This window comes from Serinus canaria, chromosome 2 (genome assembly GCF_022539315.1).
Source record: "Serinus canaria isolate serCan28SL12 chromosome 2, serCan2020, whole genome shotgun sequence".
Taxonomy (NCBI): Eukaryota; Metazoa; Chordata; class Aves; order Passeriformes; family Fringillidae; genus Serinus; species Serinus canaria.
This window is the reverse complement of record NC_066315.1, coordinates 20,595,562-20,610,822: the sequence shown is the minus strand read 5'-3', so window position 1 is coordinate 20,610,822 and position 15,261 is coordinate 20,595,562. Positions and strand designations below refer to the sequence as shown.

General features: G+C 40.1%; 1 protein-coding gene across 2 annotated transcripts in view; it reads right to left on the bottom strand.

Annotated features, from left to right (window-relative positions):
• Nucleotides 1-5,935: 5,935 nt before the first annotated feature.
• Nucleotides 5,936-15,261, bottom strand: part of ST8SIA6 (ST8 alpha-N-acetyl-neuraminide alpha-2,8-sialyltransferase 6) — a 45,419-nt gene continuing 36,093 nt past the window's right edge. For both annotated transcript variants that reach the window (XM_030227447.2, XM_030227439.2), the window contains one exon: nt 5,936-13,494. The gene's annotated coding sequence lies outside the window, so the exon portion shown is untranslated. The remainder of the gene's footprint in view (nt 13,495-15,261) is intronic.

Sequence of the window (15,261 nt, the reverse complement as noted above, 5' to 3'; positions counted from 1 at the left end):
TCACAGTTTGAGATTATCCTCCAAGCACCCTGAAGTGCCAGGCACATAAATAAGTATCTTTGCAAATAGACTCTCATTTATTAGTTTTGCAAGAGTATTTTCACTTCTTGGAGATTGGTGATTACTAAAGGACGAAAGAAGCACTTCTGGTTTAAAAATAATAGTAAGAAAATGCAGGAGAAAGGCTGATCAAAAAGGTTAAATTTTCTCCCTGATGTTTTGATGTTTTCTATCTTTGTAATTTAAGTTTCATAATAATAGTACTGTATGTCTAAACTGTCCAGTTGTGCTTTATGACATAGCCAGCTACATACAGCTGTGTGAGAAACAGCAGCAAGAGATAAACTGGCATTTTCAGGGACAGGAAATACTGTCTCTCTGCAGGTCATGCGTGGTCTCCATCATACAGGATATAAATAGACTTCAAGATGTACTGTCAACTCCCATAACACGACTGGGAGATGACCAAGCATTACTGTCCCCATTTCAGAGAGGGAATAATATAGGACTAAGTGCTTTGCCATAGAGAAAGCCAGGGATTGCTGTCTACTCCTGCTACATAAAAGCTGAAAAGTTCCCTACAATAGCATCCTTCCACCTGAACTGCAATGTCTCACCTCATTTCCAGGTGTGTGGAAAGTGAGAAAAGATTCATGATGGCCATGAATTGCTTGGCACCTGTTCTCACTGTCACCTGTGGGTAGTGCCTGTGCTGCACAGGCCAGAGTACCAAGGCAATTGATGGTGTCATGCAAGGATACAACCTTAACCAGTAAGTAAGGTGATCTTTTCACTTACTTTTGCTGCCAAAAACCTAAAACTCTTGTTCAAACTGTCTCTCTGCTGTTGGGGGGTGGGGGCCAGGGGGCATAACAGCACAGTGATAGATGGGATAAAGGGCCTGTTTGATTACAGAAGGCAGCCCAGATGGTTACCCTTGGACAGGCTGGATAGGCCAGGCTTTTCTTCAGTACAGACTGAGCCTTAGCAGCCAAAACTATAAGGGGCCAGGGATCCTTGGACATGTGTTCAAAACCCTTGAGCCCAGGGCCTTCAGCTCAGGGAGTGCCTGTGTTTTTGCACGAAGCCTGTGAGTCAGTAGCAGTGATAACCTTGATGATTCCAGTCTTTGTTTTGGTCTAGATGTGCCAGAACATTGATTTTTTGCCAAGTTAACACTTCAGGGAAGCTAAAGAAGTTTGACACTTTTTCTGACAAACGACAGATGAAGCCATGTGGAACATAATAAGGAAGAGGGTGTGGGGAGTGTCCCTGTTAGCACAAAATCATGGTTTTGCTACTGCTTACCTCTTTTCTGAGTGTGGGTATTCAGATTCAATGAACACTGCCCAGTCAAGCTTCATGACATTCTCTTTGTAGTGTCATGTCACAGAGAACTGGACTCCACTTACTGTTGCTTTCCTCCAGGTTCTGGCACCATCAGGAAGATCTCCATGGCTCCCTGAGTCCCTCAGACTCACAGTTACTCTATGCCTTGCTAATGAATTTATCCAAGGGAAGCAGTGAAAATCCTTATGTGAAAGCTGTTTGCACTGCTAGATTGACAAACTAAGCTAAAGCCAAAGTACAATCGGATTAAAGCACTTTTAATGTCTCTATTCAGGGCTGCACAGCAGTTGGAGTACACACATCCAATACCGATTTCAACAGTGAACACTTGATAGAGAGCTTTTACATTCTGATTAACTTTTTGTGACTGTGAAAATTTTTTTAGAGGTCAAAGAAATTAAGTTCACTAAGTTTGTTATTCACAAAGGTTAATCTATACCTATTCTCTTTCAGAGAATCCTTACCAACCTGATATCATGATATGCTCTCTCTAAGGGATGTTACACAGTCTCCTACTTAGCTACTATTTTCCTGCTCACAAAGAGTAATGCCTAAGGTAATGATGAGGTCTCAGTCAAGTCATGGCTGTGTATGAATAAGAAAGGTGTTAGCTCAGTCTGGGGTTGCACCTGCATTTCACCCACTCCCTCACAGTGGAACACTGAACTGCAGGCCAGCACACTGAACATGATGGCCCAGCTACTCTACACTCCCTCTATAAACCAAATAATCTAGAATTTATCACAAGCTAATTTAGACACCTAAAAGAAGCCATTGTGTGACACTCCACTTCTCCCCATGACCATAAATGGAATCCACAGTGGTGACTTTGAACTGTAGTGATGACACTTGCAGTCAGTTCCATGGAAACCACCTTTGGTGTGAAAATTCATCTACTGCAGTTCACTGCCAGACTGTACAGCAGACTCTTCAGCTGAGCCATGCTCCCCTCTCTTCTTTTTCTTTTCCCCTAGTCTGAGGTCACTTTGCAGAGATCTTTAATCTCAGCTGATCTCTTGCTGTCTGACTTTTGAAATTAATATCCTCAGCAAATCATTCGGCTCCTGCAGAGCACATACAACACAATCAGTATAATTACTTCATGTCATACCTCAGTTGTCACTTCACTTTAATGCACTGCAAGTAAGATGAACTTGAAAAATGCTCTAAGTTAATGTTCTTATAGTTTCTGTTTTAGACTTTTCTGAAAGATGTTAAATATATTCAGAAAAAGAGATTTCATCCTAGAAATGATCATCTGTATTACAGCAAAGCAAATAGGGCCAAGAGAGTTCAGAGCTCTATGACTCAGGCACTGTAGAGAAAAATATTCAATGTAGATAGGGAAAGTCTACGACATGATGGGACTGATCTAGTAAACGTAGGTGTTTATGATATAGAAATTTATATCTAAATTTCTGACTATGAAGGAGCCTCCTGTACTTAAGGACCATGGAGCCTGGCTTAAGTCTCCCTCCCTTGAACTGGAGACTGTGGGTGGTGAGATGAGTCTTGGGCTAATTCCTCCTGTCACTTCACTCAGCTTTGAGGAAAGTCAGGTGCCTCCCACTCTCACCCATTCAGTGCTTTAATATGTTTGGCTTTTTAAAACACAGTAATTTTACACCAGCATTTGATGGAGAACAGTGAATTCAATGTCTGAGTACTGCAGTCTTCCATTTTAGGTCACTCCCTCTGCCACTTAATAATTACACCTCCCCATCCTTCCTTCATAATCTTTCTCCATCATGTATCACACACAAGCCTATCCAGAGCATCTTAAACCTTGTCTCTTACTCTTCTACTCCAATGCCTCAGTGAACATAATCTTTTTTTATTTTTTTTTTATTTTAAAAGAACAAACTAATTAAAAATCCAGTGAGAGAGGAGTCCTTTTGCTTCTTTTTTATGTCATAATCCAACTTCAGGACATTTACTGAGGCAGCATGCCACCATCCACCTCAACTCCTTCCTCTACTACAGGTGACTCAGACCATCATTGCCACCTTCCAGGCAGGAACCTGAGGGAGGGGTTGGTAGCAGCCCAGAGGCAGGAGCTGTGGCTGTGCTCTGTGCACACACAGTGGGAGGCTGCAGCCCACTCCTGGTGCCCTGCTAGGGCTCACCAAAGTGGTTGCATGTTGTTCAAGAGAAACTATTAAAGGGGCAGTTCAAACTGAGGGACCTTTACTGAGTGATTTTACTTTATTAAAACTCTACACATAATAAAAGAGCAATTTTTGTTCTTACAAAGATTAAAAACTAAACAAAAAGAATCAATGTCCTGCAGGGTTGGATTTACACAAACACCACTGTGCTTAAAATTCAGTCAGAATACTTCTGCCTTAACAGTCTCTCAAATTATATAATAAAAGTAATTTAAAATATGAAAGTTATTCCATTTCTAATGCTTATATAATTTTCCCAGCACACCCAGCATTTCTTCCTCTGATGACAGCAGCAGTATGTGAGCCCCTGGACTAATTCAGCTTTGCTTCCCTGTGCTGTGCAAAACAGAGAGCATCTTAAATTCAGTCCTCACTGGGATCTCTTTTTTTCATTTACATGATAAAATATCTGCAGTGCTATACTTAAGAACTAATGCTTTCATTATGGTATCTCCATGAACCAGATGTTTCCATCTATCAGTCTGCAGTGGCCACAAGACCTTAACATTCCTATTTAGTATTATTTTGCTCTGGTGCAGAGTGAGTGTGACACAGACATTTGATACATGATGGAAAAGGCAAGCTAAAACTCAGCCATGTATCTCAAAACTCAGGCACATTTAGTTACCAGAATATGGGCATATTGGGATCCTTGAGAAGCAGGCAATCTCTCCTCACACCTTATAAAATGTCTTTCTCAGCCCATTTGTTATTTTTTTCAGATGCTGGCTGGGCTGTGGCTCTGATTCCAGATTCCCTAGCCCACTGCCATGGCTTTTATGGACTTTGGCCATGCTCTTCTTCTGGACTAAGCCAGTGCCCTCATGTTGTAAAATCTTCCCATGACATTTTTGCTTAACAGAGGCAAGAGGAAAACCTAACCTGGTTTTGGACCATATATTTGCTCCTGGAAACATTCCTTCTAAAGCCCTTCTAACACCAGTGACCAAGTGTTACCCACAGCAGGAGTGCCATCTTGGTGGTAGGTACTCTGCCCTGAGGAGCATGGTTTGAGCTTGGTGTGATCCAGAGGTACAATGACTGCAGGACAGGCACAACTTCAGTGCACAACCACTTCCCTCCTGTTCTCCTCTTGTCCAGCTGACTTTTCCCACAGTGCTCCCCTTCTAAACAGCAAATAACAACAAGGCAATGCTTTCTCTGGGGCTGCACTCAGCTATTCTGTACTTGGGCCAAGCAGTCCAAATCACCTGGCAGCGCTGCTCTTTCAACATTTGGCTGCTCATAAATATTTGAGATGGCTACACTCAATCTATGATACTTTCCTCAGCAGAAATCACACTTCTGATTTAGAACCTGCTCTGATTATGGGAACATATTTGCATCTGCATCACTCATATATGCTACTCCAGCTGCAGGCACAGCAAACAAAGGAAACCCTTTGGTTCTGATCATTAGTGAAAAACTCATGCACTAAGGGAAGGAGGTAGGCCACAAATATCCAGATCTTAATCTTAAGGCAGAAGTCACTTGATGGTCCATGAGGCCAAATAAAAGCTTTCAGTTCCAAACCTCTGTTCTGTCTGCAAGAAAATTTGGTAATTGCAGTTCAGTCCCTAGAGGGCCCTAAAGGATAACAGTCCTCCTCACAAAACAGCTGCATGTACATATTTGACCTGATTTAGCGAGGCAGTCAGCTTCTATTTGGAGAAGCCACAGTAAGTGGCACAGTAGTTCTGTGACTGCCTTCTGCCCACAAGTAAAAAGTAAATGCTTGGAGGGACAATTCTTTCTCTGAACTCTATCTGTTTGAAATTCATTCACAACTTTCAATCTTTGCATATAACCATAACCTATATTAAGAAAAAATCCCAACATAAGTGCTTAAAAAATGCATAGTAATCTACTAGATACACATCTATCAGACATGTACTCATGGTCAGTATTTCTTATAAAACATTTTGCATCCTTTGTTTAAACACTTTCCATTAAACATTGTTTTTGAAAGGTTTAGTTATTTTTAGACATAGTTTTCAAATTTAAGAGAGATTTTCAGAAGAAGATGATAACAATTTTGTGTTCTTGTTTGGTTCCTTTCCATGTTTGCTGTTTCTTCAATAATTAATTTTTGAAAGTATTTCAAGTCATTAGAAGTAACAAAAGAAGATGGTTAATTATGTTGTCATTCAAGAACAGAAAAAATTGAAATCACTTGAAGGTACCATTTAAGCAACAGATATTTACACATGCACCAGTGCCCCAATCCCCTCTACTTGCCTTTAAGCACAGCTTGCTTTTTGTCTTGCATAATTTTAAAGAACTGTCCACATTTCTACTGTCAGTTGCTAATACTGTTCTAGAGGATTCAGACTAATGCATTTTTATGCTGCTGCCTCAGGAGACATATTTTTGGTTGTTTAGTCTCAGGAATTCACAAAAGAAAAAACCCACCACAATTATGCCTAATAAGTCTTTATTTCCAAACATAAATTGCAAAAATATTCTATTACAGAACAGGTAACAAGTACAGAATTCTAAGTATGCCTTATAACAATGAAACCATTGCCTCCTTGACCAAAAAATCATCAGGCACTTAAAACAGGAAAACAAAGTACAAATTAAACCAGCTGTAACAGATGACTCAACAACACAACTTCATCTTGGTTTTCTGTAATAAAAGCACACATACGGCTGAGGGGCTCCTGCCTCCTCCTAAACCCTGCGCAGAGACGTTTCTATGTAAAGCTGCACACATTCTACTCAGACAATTTAAGTTCACATCTGAAAACATAAATAAGTTCAGCACTGAGAGAATTTGAGGAACCTTTTTGGAACAGCAGTAGCAGAGCCTACACTAGCAGCTTCAGAGAGCTTGGTGCATGTGGAGGAGCACAATTATACCAGCCCCAAGGGGGAGTAAGCTCTGCTTTGACAATTCCATTGCAAAGAATGGAGCTGAAATGAATGCAAACAATACACATTTTAAGAGACAATGAAGCCTCTGGGCAAAAGCTATCATGGTAACTTTATGAAGTTACATTTTGGCACATGGACCAGCAGTTTCTGAAAAGCCACACATTTGCCATTGCTGAGGAGCAGCCCTGTGTAGGACCTCTCCATTCACCAGTTTTGTCCCTTGCAGATCTTGAACTAAATCAGAAGCAGAGGTTGCCTCTTAGGCCTGTCTTAGAAAGGTAAATCTAAGATGCAAGTGTCCAAATGACTAACAAAAATACTCCTCCAGGAATCAGTCAAATACCATTAAAATTATTTTGGCTTGTGTGACTGTTTTTTAGGTGGCATTATGTAACTTCCCACACACTTTACTCTGGTGGCATTAAACAAGAAGAATATTTTAAATAATTTTAATTAGGTACTCAAAAGACAATCAAGAATATTAACATAAATAATATATATGAAGCTACTATATAAACAGTACATATAAAAAATGAAGAAATGGCAGCTGTTATACTTCAATGTCACAAGATTTCAATAACAGGTTTGTATCGTAAACACTGACAATAAATAGATGAAGGAGGAAGTGTTTTTAGGGAAACATCTCACAGCCAAGCCAAGAGGTGAGAAGCCTAGCATGTTGTTGGCCAACAGACTTGCTGTGAAGAATCTCCTCTGGTCAGGGAATAAAGTGAACAGTGAGGAATATTCAAACCCAGCAATATTGAAAACAGGCTATCCTGCCACAACCATTTGCTTTACTCATTCTGATGGGCTCCTGCTTTGAAACCACGATGGGATCATTAAATACTTCCATGCACTGGAGAAAAGAGGGATGAAACAAAGACACAGAAGTACCAGGTTCAGCAACAAACACTGATGTATTGCTGAAGGTACGCCAGGATTTAGCAAAAGACAGACTTGAATGTTCTTTTGGTGGCAACATGAGGATGCTGGCTCAGTCACAGCCAGACTGTTTTCATCCTTAAACCAGTATCTGCCAACACTTGGCACCCAAGTTATTGGCCGTGCTCAGAGGGATGTGAGCTCCATCACCACCCATCACAGTACTACCCTGACTCCTTGCTCCATGGCAAACTCAAGCTGAGGTTCTCCCATCCTGTTAAGCCCTTGCTGCACTGCTGGAATCTCGACACCGGGAGCACACTGACACTTACTCCTGTAGCTGTAACCCAGTAACCCCGGGTCACTCCCCTGGTGAGCCATGTTCCCAGAATAGGAAGGTATTCTGAAATGTGCCCTTATGAAAGGAGACCACCAAATAACAGCAATAGTCCCTTTGTTCAGTGGCATGCTGCAAAGTGTTTCTGCTCTACTTGATCACAATGATAATTTCAAGCCAATTAAATACTTTATGAAAATCTGGAACACAGGTTAATAAATATAAATCTGCCCACTTGTTGTATGCTGTGGGTGAAAAGCCTTAAGAATTTCCCCAGAGTACCCTGAGAGATTAGCTGCATTTGAAATTTTTCTGTCCAGAAACTCAAAGGATGGTCCTGCCTAAAATGACAGAATTTAAAATAAAGGGAGCTGGACCTTCTCAAGTAACTACATGCTCCCTTATCACTCTTGTTGGCTAGCAGACCTAGAGATTAAAGAGATTTGCTGCTGAAGTACAACAAGATGAAGGATTACTTGGCTTTGAATATTTTCAACTAAGATATGTTTAACTAAAAGGCTCATGTGCAAAGAAATCTACTGCTTCAGAGAGTGCAGCAAGCGGCTATCAGCTGTTTGACTTAGAGCTGTTGCAGAATAAAGCACTCCATAGAATATTCCTTGGATCTGATCTCGCAGACTCCTGTATACAGTGGCTGTGTGCTTTGTGGACCTGAGTGTCCCTGGAGGAGCTACTGCCTGAATATTCAGGACCTCTCTCCACAAATTTGTCACAGCAGTGCAAGTGACAGAACAAAAAAAGATCTGTAGGTCAAATGGATTTAAACCTTGATTGCTGTGTTAGGCTGCAGCTCCACCATGGAGTCTGTGCAGGCTCAAGGTGTACATGCTCAATTAACCCAGATGAATTAACTGATCCAGATATTTGCACTAAATAAAATCAACTAATACCTAACAACAGGAATATTTTGCTAGTAATTTAGAGAGCCAAAGAAGGTCAGAAGTCACCTAGATAATTTCGTTTCTTTTCCCGAGTCACTCAAGACAGACAATTTCATCTTTTGTCAAGCATGGTGGTATGTCAGTCATCTCACTAATGCACAAAGGAATGAGAATCAAAGTGAGAGTAACCAGTCTCAACCCCCTCAGGCCTTGTTCACCTCTGTTCTCTGCAGATGCTGTTTTAGATGCTGGGATTAGAAGAGGCCGAACACAAAGGAATGCTGAATAACAAGCAAGTTTATGCTAGTTTACCATCAGTGAACGGACATTTTTTTCTGCTTGTCATTTCTGAATCTGCTGGGGTCACCAGCTTGTTAAAAATGACTTAAATGGGAAAGAAAGAAGGGTGAGCAATAATCAGCAGTGTAAGCTCTTAGAGTCCTTAGTGTAGATGCCTGAAGCACCTTTTGGCACCACAGGGAGAGACAGGCTCCGGCCCACAGAACAGCTGCTGTGCTGCCAATCCCCCTTGCAGGGCCCATCTCTCCCTTCAGACCAGGCAGACCCTCAGAGATGTCACCTTCTGAACTTGGTCAAGCTTCCAGGGCACCTTCTGGGTCTGTCCAACAGTTGTTGGATAACAAAAGGCACCTGTTGTGTCCCTACAGTCCCATCTGCATGGTCTTACCACCTTCTTTGCTTTGACTGTGAAATTCCCCTGTCTCTTGGCACGAACCAATTTTCTCATTCTGTTGCCATGATAGGGTTTCACCATCTCAGAGTGCCAAAAGAGCTCGTTGTGGGATAGGCCAAGGTCAGACACGGCATGCAGGGTGAGGGGCAGCACAAAAATGGGGACTGAACCTTGCAGCCATTCCAGCTTAAGTCACCATGGAGCTACAGAGCTACTTTAGCACCTCCAGTTTGGCAGTGTGAATATCACACCAAGCTGCCTTCCTTGAGGTGTAAACCCAGTCATTTACAGCATGTTTTACTATGCTGCAAGCATAGCAGTGTTTGACTCACAGTCACACAAACTCCTTAAGACACTAAACAGGGCTGCATAGCACTCCACAGGGTAAAGAGACAAATAACTAACTCAAGGCAGGACTGGATCCTGAAGGAGGATGCAACATTAGAGATTCAGAAGAGAAAAAGGAATAGAAGCAGCCAGGCTTCAATCTAATGATGCTGTGATGCAGTCATGCAAGGACACTGTCAGCTTCTGCAAAGGTACAGTGGAAATATTAGCACACTGTCAGTGTTTCTATCTTTAGAAAACTATTTAATCTCAACATTCATTCCACAGCGTGTGACAGCACTGGAGATCCACAAAGCCTAAAAATGAATATTCCTGATGTGAAATGGAGGGTATTGAAAGGTCCTTACTAAACTTTGGTCAAGAATCCTTAATCCAAACTGATTTTGGCTGTCTTGCAAAAGTAGCATAAACACTCCCAGGTAACAAATCCATCTATTATTATTAACCAGGCACAGGTGTAAAATACATGAGAACTAATGAATTCAGCTACCCAAGACAACACTTCCCAAAGTGAGTGTACTTCAGCAAGTCTTGATCAATCTGATGGTACCCCTGATGCAGAAATGCCACTATTAACTTGCCCAACCTGTGTCTGAATTAACACGACCCAGCCACCCAGCACAGAGCACCAGTACCTGTAACAAAGCTGAGTCCAGTGTCTGCCCTCCTGCAGAGTGAAGTGGATTCATCTAACTTCTCATACTAACTTCATGTCTGGGGCAAGGCCTGAGGACCTTAATCTAAAGTCTAATAGAGTATATTTTTATTCTATGGAAAGTTAAGAGCATTTGTAGGAGAGGGTAGGAAAGGTCAACAATTCCTTCAAGCATTTATCAGCCCTGTGGTCCATATAAATCACTGAGAGCCTTGAGAGAGTGGAAGATCAGGTCTTCAAGTCATTGGCAAGTTTAAACTTCACAGAAACAGTGCTAAAAAGTCAGTGGCTGTCCATACTCTAGAAATTTCCATTTGCTCTCAATTGTGAGTGCTGTATCACATCCCTTCAGTTAAGACCTCGTTTTCTCAAGGAAGCCAGATTTCCTCTTTTTGGCTAAATCTCTCTTAAAATGTATTCTGATGATCGTTCCAGTAACACTAATACACCTGTTTTTCAAAAAATGTAGCTGCACAGAAATAATTCTGACACACAGTCAGTAACTTCAGCTCTTTGTGGTGTGTCATAGTACACTGTTTACATTCATTCTGAGACAGTGCCACATGGAACAAACAAACAAATTCTTTTGAAAAAAGTTGCTGCAAATAAAATTTTCTCTTCTCCCCATCTTCTACTTCTACTCTCAAGTTTTGTCCCTTTACACAGGTTGAGTAGTTAATTGAATTTAGTCTGAGCAAAGAATGATCTTGCATTATCTCTATGTGCACAGAGAGCACTTGCAATTGTTCTGGATACTATGTAAGAACCTGCAAAAGATGGATGAATTTTCCCCAAGACAAACAATGTAGCTGCTACACAGCCAAGATCACCTCACTGCTCTACAACAGACTGGAGTAAGTTACAGTCCTTACATGAACACAGGTGTGCCTTTGTCTGCCTAGATGAAATGCAGCCAGGTTGTCTTCAACCTCAGCTGTTTGCATCACCCAAAGGACAACTACATCACTTTGCACAGCTTCTATAATAAACACTCCATGTGAGTGATTCATAGCAGAGGAGATGCTCTTTTGGGAGCAAATTTGTCATTGATCTATAACTAGGATGTTGCAATAGGCAATAATCCATAATACTCAAAACATGGGTGCAGGTTCTTTCAGCAGCCAGCTCCCTGCACATGAGCAGCAGATACTGTGGCCAGAAAAATGGTAAAAAATCTCACAGCTGGGGAATAAAAAATGTGGATTGTGATGTTGGAACTAGAACAGATCACAGTAAATCAAACCCCTATGCTCCCCCTTCCAGTTACCAGCTGGTAATGCAGATGGACTCAGCAGCTCAATTCTTCTGTCTTTGTTTCTGTTAAAGGCTCTACTGACACTCAGAGGTCCATATGTGTATTAGTGGCATCAGTCATTGCCTCAAAGCATTAAGTATTTTTTACTCCTTATTTTCAAAAATGGGCTTTATTGCTCATATTTGCAGTCAGAATTTATGGATACTTCTGCTTGGGTAGGAGTAATACTGGATTCTGATATCATTATTCCTGGAAATGGATCCAGATGCTGAATGTGTCTCAATCAACAGACCTGTAACCATAATGATTGATTCTAATACTTCCAGGAGTGTTTATGTGATTATAAAACTGCTGCAAGGTAAGCATTCAAATATTACAATACAGTAATGCTCTTATGAAGTATAAATTTAAAAAGCTTTTCTGAACCTTATTTTATAAGGTCCAATTCATTTGAGTGGTATTTTTTTGTTGTTTTTGCAAATATAATCCTCAAAGAGTGGAATACTAAATGCTCTTTAAATCAGTTGATATGGGATTGAATGTTGCACCAGCAAAAGGAATTTTAATAAACAAAATACCTGATAGTATCTGAGTGTAAAAGAAGAAGGACACTCTATCTTTGAACTGACCATTCAAAAGACTCTCAAAAGAGTCCGTGAAACTCTTATCAGAATCTGGTTATTACAATTTTTAATTTTTGCTTGCTTGATTGGGGTTTTTTTTCCTGCACATATAAGCATATAAGCACTAATAGTTAGGGTACAACTGCTTGTCAAAGCTCCTGTAAATGTTAAAATGATTCTTTTCACTGGGCTGATACTTCACTTTCTCTTGCTGCAGGATGTTGCTCCACATGTATTCTTGGACCATATGGAAAACTTAAAGAACTACACAGGTTATAAATTGGATATAGTCATTGAATATATTGAATGTAGTCCATTTTTTCATACATCCTGGTGTAGATGAGCTTGGGGTTGATGGCAAGAGGAACATTCTTCTAATAATGCTTAGTGCAGTTTCACTATCTGTAGTCACATAGGAATACAAGCTCTACTACATGAAAAGAAATTGAATTATAGGCTTGGTACCCATCATCTTTCTAATGGAAATTCTGTCACGTATGAGCCAAGACAAAGAACTGGAATAGCAAGAATGTATGCAAAGTCATGCCCTACCAGGACCCTGGGGATTGTGGAACTAGGTTCACAGTCCTCATGTGGAGCTGAACTGGACCTCAGACAGGATCATAAGCAAGTAGAATGGTTTATAAATAATTATAAAGCTCTGGTCCTTCACGTATGTGTTCTCAGAATTAACATCACTCATTTGAGTGATCCCATTAAATCCACAGCATCATCTTTTGCTCACAAAATGAAAGCCCATTAAATCCACAGCACTACTTACTGCCCACAGAATGAAAGCCCATAAACCACTTAACTACCTCTGACCTGAGGGATTTTCTCATCTGTGCACACCCTGGGACAAACTAAGAATGACACGGCTCTGAATTAATTACTCCTCTTCAGCTCTTCTCATCACTTCTGTCATGCAGAAAAATGCCAGTATTTACAGGATGAAGTTCTTAATTGAAAACGCTCACTGCCAACTAATGCAGTCACCATATAGAGACTATTGCCTATACTATGTGATATCAACAAAACCAGAGATCATATGTCAAAATATTTTAATGATCCTCTAGAAGCAAAACATGATGAATGTCACATATTGCCACCATCCTGAGATTGTGCTTTGCTACCATTAAACTAGCAGTAAGGAGTTTCAGAATTTTTCAAATAATTGTTACTTTGTATTTTAAAAAAATGATCACTCAAATTTTTTCAAATGTAGCAGTCACTGTGGGAAAAAACCTCTCCCTTTTCTCCCCAAGTGTAAAATATTTCTCTATTGTAGCATTATTGTAGAACTGTATTATATGCAGTTTAATGCTCACAAAATCACATCAGATCAAATCCAACACCGAACTGCTGAGATATACACAAATTTTCTCCTTAGGATCATCACCCTGAAATTAAAACAATAAAATATGTTATTGGTATTTCTTGTTTAGTAGAAAAATGCTTGTTATATTTGAAATAAGCCAAAACATTAGTCTTTGTATGCATTGCACCTTCTGCATCAGCTTTTCATCTGTACTTCAGGCTGGGAGTCTGTGAGATCTATTATACAGAATCACAGGCTCTCAGAATTCCCCTAGCTAAGCTGGAATGCTTGTGCCTGGTCTAACTCGAGCATCTGCTCTTTCTAAAGGAGCAGATCCTTCATTTGGATACCCCCAGAACCACTCACACTTATCCCAGCTTCTCCACATTCTTCGGGCTTCCTAAGTTAACCAAGGCCAGGTCTAGCCAGTATCTTCATGGGGACACATCCATTGCTAATTTGAATATGGATATGTCCTAAATTATATTATCTTACTCATATTTTGAAATTGCCTGAGATTGCAATTATTCTGTTTCCTCAACAGGACAGTTCTGCTGTGAGAAACCAAACCAAAACCCTTCTAGATATGTAAATACTTATTCATTTGAACTGAAATCTAACATAAATTCTCTTTTGATTTAATCTATACTTTTCTGTTCTGATAGGTTTTAACTAAACCAGAAACAATTTATCTCCACTTGTTTCATTACTGAAATTATTCTTAATGTGTACATTTAATTCACTGAATGCATGAGCAAAGTGTGTGCTTAATAGCTGTACTGCAGGTATTCTAAGGCACAAAACCTTTCTTTTAATATCTACTAATTTCACATTGGATAATATTTGCCCAAGTCAAGAGCAGTCTGCAATTTGGTTGCTTGTCAGGAATCCAGAGATGTCCTTATTTTAAAATGTGGCATCAATTTGCTCAAGGTAATTATAACTGAACTGTGGTTTAGTTCTTATTTCTCTAGCTACACTGGGACACCACAAGCACAAAAAAAATTTAACAGAATTTAAGCTCATGTTGGAATTCTGCAGTTATAAATAGGTAATGTGTAACAGTATTTATCACTTACTTGGATTGCAGCATATTTCAAGATTAAAAAAATATCACATGCTGACACAGTTTGGAAAAAAAAAAGGTTCTTTTTGATGTTAGCTGCTGAGAAAGTAAGCAGGCATCCCCTTGCTTTAAAGGATACTGCTCTGGCAGCTCCACCTTGAGTGGAGGGAGTCACTGCTGCTCTCTGTCAGAAATAGATCACTTTTAATTGTTTGGTTGGAGTTCAAAAACTCATACCTACTTTTAACTTTCCAGATAAGATATGCAGAGGAGAGTTCAGCAGTTCTTACCTCCTAACCACTTGCACACCTCTGCTCAAGCCCTCCTCCCTCAGTCCTTCTGCTCAGACAATTGAGCATTATTTTCTTCCCCAGCTCAGAAGTTTCATTCTCAGTTTCATTCTTCCTTTCTGTGGGTTTTTTTTTTTTTTTGTGTTGACTGACTTCTCTGAGCAGATGCTTAAAGTTACTGTTTTGTATGTCAAAGCAACACATACTCATCTGCCCTGCTGTCTCTTCCTAGCAAGCAGAAAACCTGATGGATTCTTGATCAGACAAAATCTGCATTTTAACCAGGCTTCTGGGCAATCAAATTTATGCCAGTCTGATTAATTTATCATCTGACAATTATTCTAATCACATTCTTTTTCTATTTTTAAATATGAATTAGGTCATTTCCCCTCCTTGAACTTACATTTACTTGAAGCTAATGACATGCCCTTATCAGGTTAAACCAATGAACAAATAAGACTTCCTTCAGCTGCATAGCAAAAATTAATAATCT